At 34.6% G+C, this 15,524-nt stretch overlaps 1 protein-coding gene and 1 long non-coding RNA gene across 2 annotated transcripts in view; one reads left to right on the top strand and one right to left on the bottom strand.

Moving 5' to 3' along the window:
- Positions 1-8,643, bottom strand: part of LOC135196205 (sodium-dependent phosphate transporter 1-B-like) — a 108,051-nt gene extending 99,408 nt beyond the window's left edge. The window contains exon 1 of the mRNA XM_064222822.1: positions 8,526-8,643. The gene's annotated coding sequence lies outside the window, so the exon portion shown is untranslated. The remainder of the gene's footprint in view (positions 1-8,525) is intronic.
- The window catches only part of LOC135196206 (uncharacterized), a 311,142-nt gene that overhangs the window by 34,526 nt on the left and 261,092 nt on the right, over positions 1-15,524 (top strand). The window lies entirely within an intron of this gene.

Genomic DNA, 15,524 nt, shown 5'->3' with positions numbered 1-15,524 from the left:
AAAACACAATCAACCGTAAAAGCTTACTGATGTCAGTTACTTACTTATTTATAATTGTCCTCCGTATCTAAACCATCATCAACCTCGCCATTTGTTTCTTCATACCATTTCTTACAGCCGACCTTAGCTACTCTAGCGTCAGTTCACTATCTATAAAGCTTTCACAACATTTTTCTTAGCTTGCGTGAGGCATAGAAGAAGGAACATTAATGGAGCCAAAACGTTATTTCCCGCTCAGTCACACGTAAACTAGTATTTCATACAAAATCGTTTTTAAAACAGTCCGATAACGTCGCCCTTTCCTCTTTAAAAAAAGAAACTGAACTGAAACAAAGCTCACAAATCCCTGAATGGTGAACCAACAACACATTGCCCGTCTATGGAGCAGAATACATCCCTTTATTGAACACAATCAACCGTAAAAGCTTTATTGAACACAATCAACCGTAAAAGCTTACTGATGTCAGTTACTTACTTATTTATAATTGTCCTCCGTATCTAAACCATCATCAACCTCGCCATTTGTTTCTTCATACCATTTCTTACAGCTGACCTTAGCTACTCTAGCGTCAGTTCACTTAATAATCAAATTAGTCATCTATAAAGCTTTCACAACGTTTTTCTTAGCTTGCTGTAGGCATAGAAGAAAAAAAAGGAACATTAATTGGAGCCAAAACGTTATTTCCCGCTCAGTCACACGTAAACTAGTATTTCATACAAAATCGTTTTTAAAACGGTCCGATAACGTCGCCCTTTCCTCTTTAAAAAAAGAAACTGAACTGAAACAAAGCTCACAAATCCCTGAATGGTGAACCAACAACACATTGCCCGTCTATGGAGCAGAATACATCCCTTTATAATGAGTTACCACACGCATCGTAACAACCATTGTGGCTCATCATTCACAAGAGACAATAATTACACAAGACGATGCCAGAGGAGCAGTGCCAGAAAAGATGAGATAATGCACGAGTATCATGGCGGTGCTTTAATGTGCAAGGAACAACTTCAAGGGAAGAAATGGACGATGATGAAAAGTCCGACTTCACTTCACTGACTTCCCCCCCCCCCAAAAAAAAAAAAAGTGGGGGCGAAATCCGATTCTCTCCTCTGATGCAACAGCTCTCGATCGCTGGCGCACCGCCTTATATCTTTCCGTCTCAAGACTTCCACATATAATGTTATCGGAACTTTCAATAGCAACTGAATTGCACCATAATCTCAAACATTTTACCATGAGGAAATGACCAAATATCGCTCCTGTTTTTATTCCTTCGTTTTCATAGTTGAGTTCATCGATATATTTCCTCTTCGTGACTAACAAGAACAGGGTTGAATGGTTCCTCTTATATTTATTCCAGGTTAGTATTAAACGGGACCTTATTTCGGAAATATGACTTACAAATAAACAACAACAGAATATATATTATACATTATCCTATATGAAAATGAGCGAAAACACTTTACAAATGATAATGGAGACATCAAATGGATATTCTAAAACAAAATATTTACACTTATTGGGGGTCGCTCTTATCTCTGCCCTATACCATGGTTCAAGTTCATGACGCCATCCTTATGATAAATAACTTCAGTAAACTTTGGAAATTCATTTTCTTCAAGTCAGGCTTAAAAATCATTTGAGAACATATCGGTACAAAACACCATTTTTATTCAGCACTGAAGAGATGATGTCATAGTTCGACATGGTTTGTGGACATATACTCGAATAATTATACATATTTAGTGTTAAAGATTAAAAGCTGTAATTCTATATTAAAAGAAGGGAATAGAACGATATATATATATATATATATATATATATATATATATATATATATATATATATATATATATATATATTATATGAGAGAGAGAGAGAGAGAGAGAGATGAGAGAGAGAGAGAGAGAGAGAGAGAGAGCTGTCAATTATAGCTGATACAGTTTGGTAGCTATAGAAGTTGACAAGACACCGAATTCAACAGGAGACCGGAAAGACCCACGAACAAAGATTGCATCAGCCTTGCCCAGGTGAGGCATGATCGCCGCATGGTCCTTTGATGTAGAAAGCATGCGCCATGCGTGTGTTCGTGGTGTTTAACGGATTCGACTTATCGTGCGGCAATTACTGATGGATGATGGATGCTTAATCACGAAGTTTTAGACCAGACTCATTTATGCGCAAGCAGCGCACTGAACCAGCAAACTGCTGGCATCACATGGGACTGACGCTAAAAGTGATACCGTTGAAGTTGACACGTAATTCCCAGCTAAAGAATTTCATTCTATAGTAGGATGCAAGGGAACCAGCAGTCAATGAGAGAGAGAGAGAGAGAGAGAGAGAGGAGAGAGAGAGAGAGAGAGAGAGAGAGAGAATAGTAGTAGAGCACTGGGTGAGAGTTAGAGGAGTTCAGTGAAGAGAAAGGGTCAGTTATGCCACTAAATATATTTAGTGTTCATCATCACTACGAGAAAAAATTCATTACAGTCCACTATTCCTCAGACGTTAACAAATGTTAAAACCGACTTTATAAATCTGTTGTATCGTCTGCCCAACACCCGACCGCCCAAAGAGAAGAGGGAATAACACCCAAACTTCCTTTGCACGGCATACTGTGAGCCGTACTAAACGTTCTCTGTATCGCTCCTTAGGTGTCAACCACATTTCTTCCCGCCTTTTATTTCTCATCTGTTCGTTTCGGTTTCCTCTCACTTTGTTGTCCAACTTCTTTCAGCTTTGGCTTGCTCCAGTTTTCATGTATCATTTTAAGTCCAAAACCATCTTTAGAGGCATTCCTAATAAGAGTTTTTTTTTTTAAACTCAATAATAATAATAATAATAATAATAATAATAATAATAATAATAATAATAATAATAATAATACAAAACGTCCTCATCATCATTTGACGCCAAGGCCACGTGCACATGTGAGACATAATATGATTCGAAAGGAATGAACGTAGTCGACACTTCTGAGTCCAAACAAAGAAACAAACTGAGGAATGTCGAGACGTTGGCTACGGAATAATCCACACTATCACGAAAAGTAGGCTTAGCATCGAATGAATAGCTTACGAACTGGATGACTTAAGGAAGACGTCACATGTAAGTTACTCTACAACGATATTTCTAAATACTGATAAGCCCTGCTATATTTGATTATGAAATCGATGAAGTTAAAAGTCAAGAGGCTGAAATATCGATTTGTGAAAGGAAACACCTATCTTATCACAACACCCACGTCTCACAGGTTGAGTACAATAGACTCATTCACTTGGCAGCGTAATGCTCATTCATACAGAACTGTGTGCATTTGTAGTCTAATGTGCTCTAATAATGATGTTGATCATTCAATAAAATTTACCAGCGAAGCATGCTTTGTAGATTTCGACTTCTAACCAAGTAAACAATTAAATAATGAAAACAGCAACAGCTGGAAAGATACTAAAATAGATTTCTGTTTATATCAGGGGTACTGATCGATATGCAGTAAGGCAGAGCGGTAACAAAGCTTGGGATATCGAAAGAAGTGTCACACCAGGTGTTTACTTCTCCGTCGTTGCTCTCTTTGCGTCTTCATTGGACTGATCATAAACAAGTCTTAGAAGAAAATAAAAGACACATTGATTGGTTGATTTGTTTCTGAAATCTGGCAGTGGGGACCGTGACGATCAACTAAGGAAATATCGTTTTCGTTGTCAATGTGAACTAACTTCAAAGAGAAATCACTCGACCCATATATATAATAATATATATATATTATGCATAATATCCATATAATATACTAAATAAATATACATATATATGATATATACATTATATATATACATATATATATAAATAAATTATATATATATATATGTATATATATATATATATATATATAAAGATATAAGCCACAAAGGAAAAATAAACTGGTCGTATAACTGACAGATAGGGATTATAAGGAGATTAGTACCCAGAATCCGGCACACCTGGAGAATGAGTAACCTTTCCAAATAAGCATAAACGTGGGTACAATTTAAAAACAAAAAGATTAAGTCCAACTGCTCAGACACAGGGACAAGACAATTAAAGGATTATACAGGGCAACAACTGACCAATTCAGATCTTTGGTAAACAAAAATTTATTCACAAAATATAATAAACATACATATACAACGAAGATATCTCTAAGTCAACTAATTTGTATTTAAGTCTGTAATTATGTCTTTGAGGTCATTCTTAAACATGTTACAAATACAAGGGTCTAAATGAAACAGGCCACGACTAATATTAAAATTACCATGGGAAGTAAGTTGTATTTATGGATTTATCACGTTCCAAACTTTCGTGATACAGTTATACCAAGGCCAATAGTATTGGCCTTGAGTTATACATACACACACACACACACGCACACACACACACACACACACACACACACACACACATATATATATATATATATACATATATATATATATATATATATATATATATATATATTATATATATATATATTATAAACCCATACACATTCACACATTAATTTGTGCGTAACAGAGTTCACCTAAATTTATATTTACGTTGGTAAGGCTTTATATATATATGCATATACATAGGCTTAAAAAATCGCAGTAGATGCATGTGACTTCTTATTTATGACAATAGCGAATACCACAGGAAAAATAATAGGCAGAAATTCGTATCGAGCGCTTTCGTCCTTTAATGAGATATTATCGAGACACAAATAAGATACGGTTGAAAAGAAAGTTACAAGGTAAACAAACAGATCAAGAATACCAGATGGTTAATTGTCAAAAGGGTAAAAATCAGAGATATAATCCAGGATAATCGGAGATCACTCACAAACTATAGAGGACGTAACCATAGGAGAAACGGAAGCTTAGCCATACAAAGTCCAAAACCATTTATACAACTAAGTATATATTAATTTTGTTGTTTATATTTATCTACACCTTTTTTTAATTATGAAGGCATCGCGTTTAAACAAACCAAGACTTAAATTTAGGATACTTCCATTATTGAATTTGATGAAACAAAATTCAATGATATTCCTTTTAACTGAGTCGCAACTAGGCATTAAAGATCTTGCCTGACTCCAGTTAATAGGATGATTTAAATCTCCCATATGTACGAATAATACATTTCATACTTGTCCAGTTCTCACAGAATACTGGTGCTGTTTGATTCTTTGTGAAAGGGATTTTCTAGTTTGTCTGTAATATATCTTATCACACTTTTTACAAGGAATTTCATATATGAAGCCAGAAACATCTACACGAGAATTTTCAATGACTAAACTCTTAACATTAATAGTACTGAATACAACGTTTATGTTGAAAAGCTTCACAATCCTAGAAATTTCTAAAAACCTTTCATCATATGGTAATTTGAGAATGATATGTTTACTAAATTCAAGTTTGTCATTAGTTAAATAAAATGCTTTTTCTAGCTCTTTTAAGTTTCACGCCAATATCATAAATAGTTTTAATCTCAGCGCCAATAAACTGCGGGCTACAGACATGCAGTCCTTAAGAACATCCCAGAAAAAACAGAGGATTTAACATTTTGATGATGATTGGAATAATAATGAACAAAAGAGGCAAAGTTAGCTGATTTTCGAAAGACTGAAAAAGTGAAATTTCTATAATCTCTATGGACTGTTACATCAAGAAAGTTCAAACTACAATTTCTTTCTTCCTCTTAAGTAAATTTTATAGAAAGGACTAAATCATTGAGCTTATTCAGATATTCCTGGAGATTTTCGTGAACTGGCCAAATACAGAAAATATCATTCCCCTACTTAAACCATATAACGATTTGGGGCAAAATGCTTGGTAAGAAGTTTGTCTAAAAAACTTCCATGTAAATATTACTAAGGACAGGAGATAAGGGTTTACCCATATCCATGCCGAACTTTTGTACAAAAAATTCCCCACTTAAGCAAACTTTACTATCTTTGATACATAACCGTATAAGACTAATGAGACTTGCTACAGTTAAAGGAATATCACAACTTTCTAATTCTTTCTCCAAAAATTCAAGTAAATCATCTATAGACACTTTTGTAGAGACAACATCAAAACCATATTAAAATCAAAATTCAACTTTAAACTATTCAATTTGCTTATAAAGTCAACTCCGTTTTTTACATTTGTGTTTGAGATGTTTCCTGCCAAAGGTGTAAGAATTTTTACAAGCCATTTAGATAAATTATACGTAAATGAGCCTACTGAACTGATGATTGGTCTGATAGGGTTATTAATTTTGTGTGCCTTGATTAACTGTATAAATAAGGCAGGGAGGAGCATTAAGGTGTAAACTTTTTAAGTAAATGGTCCAAGCCCTTTAAAATGGATCTAATTTGTTTATTAAAATGCGAGTTGACTGTTTGTGAAGGATCAGACTTCAGTTTCGTATGTTTCACTATCATTTAATAATACCATTATTTTATTTACATAGTCACTTTTACTCATTTACTGCATTATTCATATCTGTCTTTGTTACTTGCACTGTTTCGTCTTTTTCAAGTTTATTATAAGCCTGCAGAAATCTTACGGGTTCACTAGGGGGAGAAAACTTGGCCATAATACCATACATAATTCCTTTACAGATATTGATGTCCCCACGACATAAATTATGACTTGCATTTCAGTAGACAAATTAAATCCATTCTAAAGGGCTTGTATCATTTAATTAAACAGTTTAAACCTCAACTGCCTATTTTGTTCATTATTATGCTAGTCACCATAAAAATTTAATTGGGGGGGGGGCGATGTTCTTAAGGGCTCTGCATGTCTGTAGTCCGCAGTTTATTGACGCTGAGATTAAAAATATCTATGATATTGCCTTGAAACTTCAATACCCAAGGACTTTTGTATATGTAGCATGGAAAAGTTAGAAAAACATTTTACTTAACTAATGACAAACTTGAATTTAGTAAACATAACATTCTCAAATTACCATATGATGAAAGGTCTTTAGAAATTCGTAGAATTGTGAAGCTTCTCAACATAAATGTTGTTTTCAGTAATATTAATGTTAAGAGTTTGGTAATAAAGAAACTCAACTAAAGATGTTTCTGGCTGCATATATGAAATTCCTTGTAAAATATTTTCCAATATATTACGGACAAACTGGGAAATCACTTTCACAACGAATCAAACAGCACCAATATTCAGTGAGAACTGGTCAATTATCGAATGCAGTATTTAGAAAGTTTCATTTCCCCGGAGGAAAAATGAGCTAATTAAGTCTTATACAAATGTCACTTCACTACAGGGCTCAATTGCGTTGGTATCTTCGCATGTTGATCTACGGTGGTTAAAAGTTTTTCTCGTTGAGAGAGAGAGAGAGAGAGAGAGAGAGAGAAGAGAGAGAGAGAGAGAGAGAGAGAGAATCTCGATAGTGTTTTAGTAGATAAAAAGGTACATCGTAAGGAAAAGGTGTCGTTTCTATTAAGAATATCGACAGTCAACTTGAATTTTAGTGGAGTAGAACACAAACGAGATGATTTACCAGCTTAACGAATAGATAAACAAATGAGTAAATAAAAGTGCCCTACAGTGTTACCTATGGAAAAATAAAACATTTTTTTTCAAGTGATAACAAATGTTATAATCACAATTTCTCCAATAGCTGCAGATGTTTCTTCACTTCTGTCATCAGACGACTTTTATTGCTGTGCGCTGCTCTGAGACCGAAGTCCTGAAGACTGTTTGCCTGCCAGGTGCCACAACCACAGATGCGTCTCAACAAAACAGTTTCCATGTTGCATCAAGTTTGCTACTCAATATGAATGGAAAAATGCTTCACACTAAACTATAATAGGAGCGGCTGAAAAGTATGAGTGATGATAGAATGCCAGAAGTGACGAAAACCAAATGGTATTGACAGAAGAACATCACATAACTGACAATTAGAGCAAGTTTGCTTCTCTACTGTGGACTCTGGATTGTACTATTGACTGAGGGAAGAAGAAAGTCAATTGTTACTATAAACCAGAAAGAAATATTAGTACGCTACATCAGTTTCCAAAAATACAAGCATTATATCTGCACAAATCTAGTTCCAATCATCAATCCAATGCAGACAGCCCAAGTACCTAGAGTGTAAGGAAAATAAATATTCATGTATGATACCGCTTTAATAATTGGTCTTACACGTGTCACCCCTAAGACACAATAAACACCTTACGCCCTACACCTATGTACATGCAACTGCGCAGTATTTATGAAAATAAAGATATACATTAATCAGGGTTCAAGTACATACATATGGCGGCATAAAACCGTGCTTTCCACATTTGTCGGTACAACATTACAATGGCCAATACAGAACGATCACAAACGTCCAAACACATATGAATACACACACACTAACTTACAAACTTGATGTAAGAACGGGTACAAACAAATATCCAGTATACCGTTTTTTTTCAGCAGTCTCTTATGTCATAACAGCTCATTCATGACATGTTTTGTGAATATAAAAATACATACGGTTTGACGCTACATACCGTGGGAAGGAGGAAACGGAACAGCTCAGCCAGAGGCGAACGATGGAGTCAAATTCCGAAGAGGACGGCACCACCCCAAGACATCTTCAGATGACGTTCTGTGACCCTCGTCCATCAACCTGACGTGAAAAGAATCAACAGATTAAATCCGGTATAATAAAGGAATGACTTGAGCTGATGACTTTCAGCCTAGGGGCATGCCTTGCATTACGCAATACGTCACCTTTCTTGCCCTAACGACGATAATGAAGAGGACAAACTGGATATCACCTACAAAAATGACTGACACCTGCTATCAAGGCATTCAAATACGAAAATAATCATGCGTCAATCCTCCGGATAAAAGATGGGATATTTCCATCACTCTGTCATAAACAGCAACAGAAACAAGTGATCATAATGACGATAACAATTAGATATGAAAGGAGCTAGGTATCCAAACTTTACATTTCATTACAGGACACCTTAAAAAGGCATCGTTTTCAGTCAGCTTTCAAGCTTCACCGATACAGATTCAAGAATATTGAATTTTTTCTGATCTCACTCTTACACGAAAATGATATCATAAACAAAAGGCGAATTCAAAAAAGGTGATATATTTTTATACAATAACATTCATCAATCAAAACAATGTAAAAAAAATTGATCTGCAACGAATATATATATATATATATATATATATATATATATATTATTATATTAAATACATAATATTATATAATAATATATATGATATATATATATATATATATATATATATATATTATTATATATATATATTATATATAGATACTACATATAAATATCTACTATATATAATTTAATATATATAAATATATATACATATATATATAATATATATATATATATATATATATATATATATATATATATATATATATATATTATATATATATGTCAGGTGGCAAGCAGGTAATTTAGAAAATTCTTCATGACTAGTTCCGGCAACAAGAAAAAATATATCCTCAAAATATATGAAATTTCATTTGATCCATAACACGATTGCACAACAGTTATTAACTAAAGGTTAATTTTAAAAACAGAATTTTTTTTAACGTAAAATAGCTTCTGTTTGATGGAATAGTAATGAAAGTGTCAATAAGTATTGTTTATTTATTTTACTTTTACAAAACCCTTCTTCTATCATCATGATTAACGACAAAATAAAACATCATTTTCCACTCATATGACCACTAAATGTAATATCCGTTTGCCCTGAAAATTCTATACATTTTCCTGTAATTGGTATATCGACAATATTAAGATTATCTTCCTATCCAGTTCTTCAAGAAAGAACCTATTCTTGTGTACTCAACCTCCCTTTTCCTTTGTCGAGATGATATATTCGCCATTTCATAAATATAACTCTAAATCTATTCAATATAATTATATAAAAACAGGTAGCTGGTTGTTAATACTTTTCTCTGATGCATTACACAAATATTTCACTTACTATTCTTCTCCACATGGGCGTTAGCCTCCCTGTTCTCAAAAAGTATTTTGGGATGTGGTAGCAAGCACCATGACCTTCTCAATTCTGATTGCAACACTACAGTCACATAAATATCAGATAAATAAACTTGACTTCATTCCTAGCTAAGGAAGGCACAACTGGCCTCGTTCTCTTAACTTGAATCTACTTTGGCTCGCTAATAATTTCTATGGTCGCCTGACATCCCTCCCAGCTGTAAATAGGTGCCAACATCTGATTTTGTCGAGATCACTAGGCGTTGGTCATAGCAACCTCAGCCCTTGAGATTTGCTGAGAAAATGGAAGGCTGTAATCCTCTGGTGCCGTCCCCTCCACAAGGAAGACCATATATGGTCATTATAAAATCAACTTTTGGTTTATAACTTACAAAACTTAGCTTTTGCATTTTCATAGTTGATAACTATTCGCTGAAACAAGCATTGGTTCTGATTTTGTGAAGATATTAAGAAATTATGAGCTGGTGGAAATATTAGTGTAATTTCCGTAGTTGTTGGACATGCATCCCGTCTAGACTTTCTAGTGGTTCTTTTACAGAAAATGAATTAGGGATTGGTACTTGTAGTTCAAATATTAAAAAGATTATCCACTGCTCACGGTCACTAACAATCCCGCCCAAGCATCCACTCTTCAATGTCCGCTGTTTCTCTTGCAGAGGCGTGGCGGGTAAAGATGAAGGCGTGGGAAGGCGGCAACACAACTATAATTTTATAACACCTTCATTTTCATTAAGATCCACTCAATCAAAACTGATAACTCTGCACACTTGTGACTGACAATGGCATGTGAGCAGGTTTCGGGCATCTTGTAGTACTAATAAGGCAAGACCCACCCTCTTTGGAGGTTTAATTTGAAGACCTCCCGTTATGGGGGCACAGTCAGTAGTGTTGCCCCTTACACGAAATGAAATTAAGAAATGAACTTCAACAATCTGCTCAGTCGCTTTTGAAACCCTCATGGGGAACAGGCAATTAAATCTTACGTATTTTAACTATTTAATTTTTATATGTATTATATATATATATATATATATATATATATATATATATATATATATATATATATATTATAAAAATGTATCCATAAATTATATAAATACTGAAACGTTCAGCTATTACTATATATATATCTGTAACATAAAGAGGGGGATTTGCTATGATATGTTTTAAATAATATATAATGTGATATGCTGTGACGTTTCTTAGAAATGTAGAGAATCAGCAATTTAACTTCCCTTGGAGACAGAGTGTTCGAGCAACAGCTTAGGAATGCTTACGCATCTTTTTTTTGAGGTGGTATGATCAAGAGTGCTGTCTTAGCAAATCAGTGCCTCGTCCTGTCGCCATTAGAGCTTGATGTAGAGGTGACTTTGAAACTGGTCTTAAGCAATTTTGGGGCGTGAACATCGTGAACATTGAGTGTGGGTTTGTACATATGTGTGCGCTTTTCCCCCTACATAAGGAAATGTATTGTTACCATGAAGGAAAGACTATTACAGAGAGAAGGCAGGGCCGGGTTGGCTCCTGCCAAAGTGTTTGTTGATTGGTGACAGTGCAACTGTGCTGGAATGGGTGAGTGTTATTGTGTTTGTTTTGGCCAAAGTGTGGCTGGATTGGATTTGAATATCTATTTCAGAGATATTCTATTTATATGATCTTTTGATTATGCTCTTGTGCTTATCAGAGTGTTCTCCTGTCTTCTAACAGGCGTTTCTGGAAGAGGGGAAATGTTTCTGGAGAAGAGTGGGATTATTCATTGGAGAGATGGTGTACTGACTTAATTACTGTGTTGACTGTGCCTATCTGTTATGGCTAAACTAATGTTGGTGTTAGATGAATTACCAAGGGTTATCTGAGTTATTTGGACTTTGAGTTAACATTCCATTTAATCATTCTGTTAAGAATCTGAGTTATTCAGTTAATACTTTGCTTTTAAATAAATGCATATTATTGTAATTCACGACTCTGATTTGATGACCTAGATAATGGAGGGGAGGTGTATCGAGGGAGAGAGAAAAAGCTGTGGGGTATCAAGAGACAGAGAGAGAGAGAGAGAGGGAGAGAGAGAGTGTTGTTGCCAGTACTGAAAGAGAGAGAGAAAGAGAGAGAGAAGGGGGGGAGAATGTGTTGCCAATTACCAGTTGTCTGCCGCTCTGGCCTATCGCTACCAAAACGATAACGAGATAATGACCATCTCATTATTATATATAATATGTATATATATATATATATATATATATATATATATATATATATATATATATATATGTATGATGTATGTATAAACATATAATATATAATATATATATTTATAATTAAAGTTATTTTATATATATATGTGTATATATATATATATATATATATTTGATATAAATGTATATTATATATATATATGTGTGTATATATATATATATATATATATATATATATATATATATATATATATATATATTATAAATAATTAAAGGTATTATAAACAGTTAAGAGCACGGGATGTATTTACTTTCACTCGCGTGGAAAGCAAGAATAATGATCTTTCTTGGGCGCGGTTTGTTGGCTATGTTCAGTGTGTAATCATTCAGCTTGTTGTCAATTTCTAGGCATACGGAACTATGCTTACTGATTTATTACCTCGTTACGTTTGTGAGGGCAAAGCATATATTTCCTTAATGTAATTCAATGCTTGAATTTATCCATCCAAAGGAGCACGCTTTATTGTGTGTGTATGTGTATGTGTGTGTGTGTATACACACACACACATATGTATGTATATATATATATATGTATATAAATATATATATATATGTATATATATATATAATATATATATATATATATATATATATATATATATAGTAATATTACACGCCTTTCATTCATAGAGAGAGGTAGAAGGAAGGCTACTTTGAGAAATTATTATTGTAATAGAAATAAAAGCCGTTAGGGAGAGAGAGTTGGGTATACTGCTGCTTGGGAAAATTCATAATTAATAGAGAGAGAGAGAGAGAGAGAGCGAGAGTCTTATGAATATTTTATGTATGGTCTCCCTCTTGAGGAGCAAGGATCACCTTGTGGAGGTCATCTCGTTTTGATGGTATATATTACGATGAAGAAATGAACCTCACCTTTGGTGTCCTTTTTTTTTTTTTTTTTTTTAGCCTCCTCTGTTCGTCTCTCATGGTAACCCACCTGCCACCCACAACAGTCGACTGGTACTATGTATCTATTCACATCTTAGGTGCGGAAAGACATACTGGATTTTGGGAAACGCGCCCATTCGTCCTTCCTCGTCCTGTTCGAGAATCGAACACGGTTCCCTCAGTTTGTGGGTTGCGAACATTCAAAACTGCGCACAAACACCAGGTCTCGAGACAGGGAAATAACAGCTGGCTAAGATGCTGATTTGGAAAAGTAGAGTCATATTTCAAGAGAGAGAGAGAGAGAGAGAGAGAGAGAGAGAGAGAGAGAGAGAGAGAGAGAGTGCTATAATGTCGCTCTTAAAAACAGAAGGTATACTATAACAGAGATAGTAAGGACGCTATAATGAATAACATACTTAAAGGAGAGAGAGAGAGAGAGAGAGAGAGAGAGAAAAGGGCAGTTTTTCCCATTGTCTGCTTCGTTTCAAAAGAGTTTCAGGATGTTGAGTTTCCTCGAAGGTAAAGAAAATAAAAACTTTCTTCGCCAAAAACAAAAGGATAAATGTCCTTGACTGGGCAGCCAAGTCTGTTTCTTAATAAAAGACGCAAAAAATCTCAGTTGCATCGCGCCCATTCTTGTCAAGACTCTTCAGAATACAAAACTACCTATGATCATCATAAGGCTACGGTAAAACTGCCCCTCACCCGAGTATTTGGCTCAAAGACATTTTCTATACAATTCCGGGTTGTACCAGGAATATGTACCTACACGAATATATGCCCCCAGGCTTATGAAGATGCCACACTGCAGCAGCATATATCAAGGAATTCCTATCTCATTCATTTGACATTCTAGTCAAGTCACAATGCGTGCAAATAATATATATATATATATATATATATATATATATATATATATATATATATATATATATACATCATCATACATATATATATATATATATATATATATATATATATATATACATACAGTTCTTGGATCATGATGGAATTTCATCTAGTCAGAGACAGGCACATCACACGCGATGTGGAAATTCATTCCTAAATTGTTCATGGCCTAAACTTGCTGCGCTAAGGGTAGTGTATTGATTTCCCCCCGGTTTTAGGAGGCACGTTCTAATTAATGTTGCAAAGAAAGTCACGAGCTTTCTTTGCTGAACTATGTTTGTTCAAACAATCGGTAGAATACAGAACATTAAACTAACCTGTATATTGCCGAATATGTTCTTTCTAAATAATACTATACTATAATAGAAAGAAGCTTTAGAACGCGTGCCATTTCCTAACAACAGAGCGTATTTAACTCTGCGTTTTCAACTTTTTATAAAGTTCCTGATCATGTGAAACTATTAGGAAATGATGCAGAAAATCTCTTTGGTGACCCATCATGAGTTGGTCTTTCTGATTTTACAAACCTGACACTAAGGCTAAAGGACTGTTCTGGTGGATGTTACAAAGAGGTAAATAATGAAATGGGGCAAATTACTCTCATGAACAGGAAATAACATTAATTTATCATGGTTTTCTGTGACAATGTCAACAGGCCTGGCTACATGATGATTATGTGAAAAAGAAAGAGTATGGCCTAGCATCAATGGATTAGGACTATTTACCATCAGAGTACATGACGATAAGTATGGGCTCTCAATTGATGAAGTACAAATAACAATCAGTGGACTTAATAATAGAAAATTACATTATTGTACAGTGACGGCGATTTCTTATAACCATAGAGGTAAATAATCACCATTCTTCAATAGAGTACACGTCGTACCCTAAAGATACAAGCACACCAACACACATACGGCAAAGAAAAGAAACGCTTCAGAAAAACTCTTTCAAGCACCTCATAATAAGACGCCGCAGTTTTATACATCGAATGGGACAGTCCATTTTGAGTGACGAACAATAGACGACAACATAACAAAAATGCAAGAAAGAAATAAGGGAAAAAGGGCAAAACCTCTGTCTGTCTGTCTGCCTGTCTTTTGTTTAAATTGATTTACCTCAATTCGAGTAAATTACACAAACTCACAATCAGTAAGCGATGTTAGTAGCGTTCATGAGGTAATTAACCAGTTACAAAAAGATAAAACTACTGCATGTTAAACGCTTAATATCAGAAGTCACTCAGCGATGTCAACATAAACTATGCGAAAAACAGTAATTCGCTGTGATGACTAAGAACAAATTAACCGTTTCTCCCTCGTTTCCTTCTCACATCATTACTTCCTTGCCTAAATAAGGCTACCCTTCATGAAATTTCCGTCCTCTCTCTCTCTCTGTCTCTCTGTCTCTCTGTCTCTCTCTCTCTCTCTCTCAGCGCTGA

Source organism: Macrobrachium nipponense, chromosome 17 (genome assembly GCF_015104395.2).
Source record: "Macrobrachium nipponense isolate FS-2020 chromosome 17, ASM1510439v2, whole genome shotgun sequence".
In the NCBI taxonomy this organism is placed as follows: domain Eukaryota; kingdom Metazoa; phylum Arthropoda; class Malacostraca; order Decapoda; family Palaemonidae; genus Macrobrachium; species Macrobrachium nipponense.
This window is presented reverse-complemented; position numbering and strand designations above follow the sequence as displayed.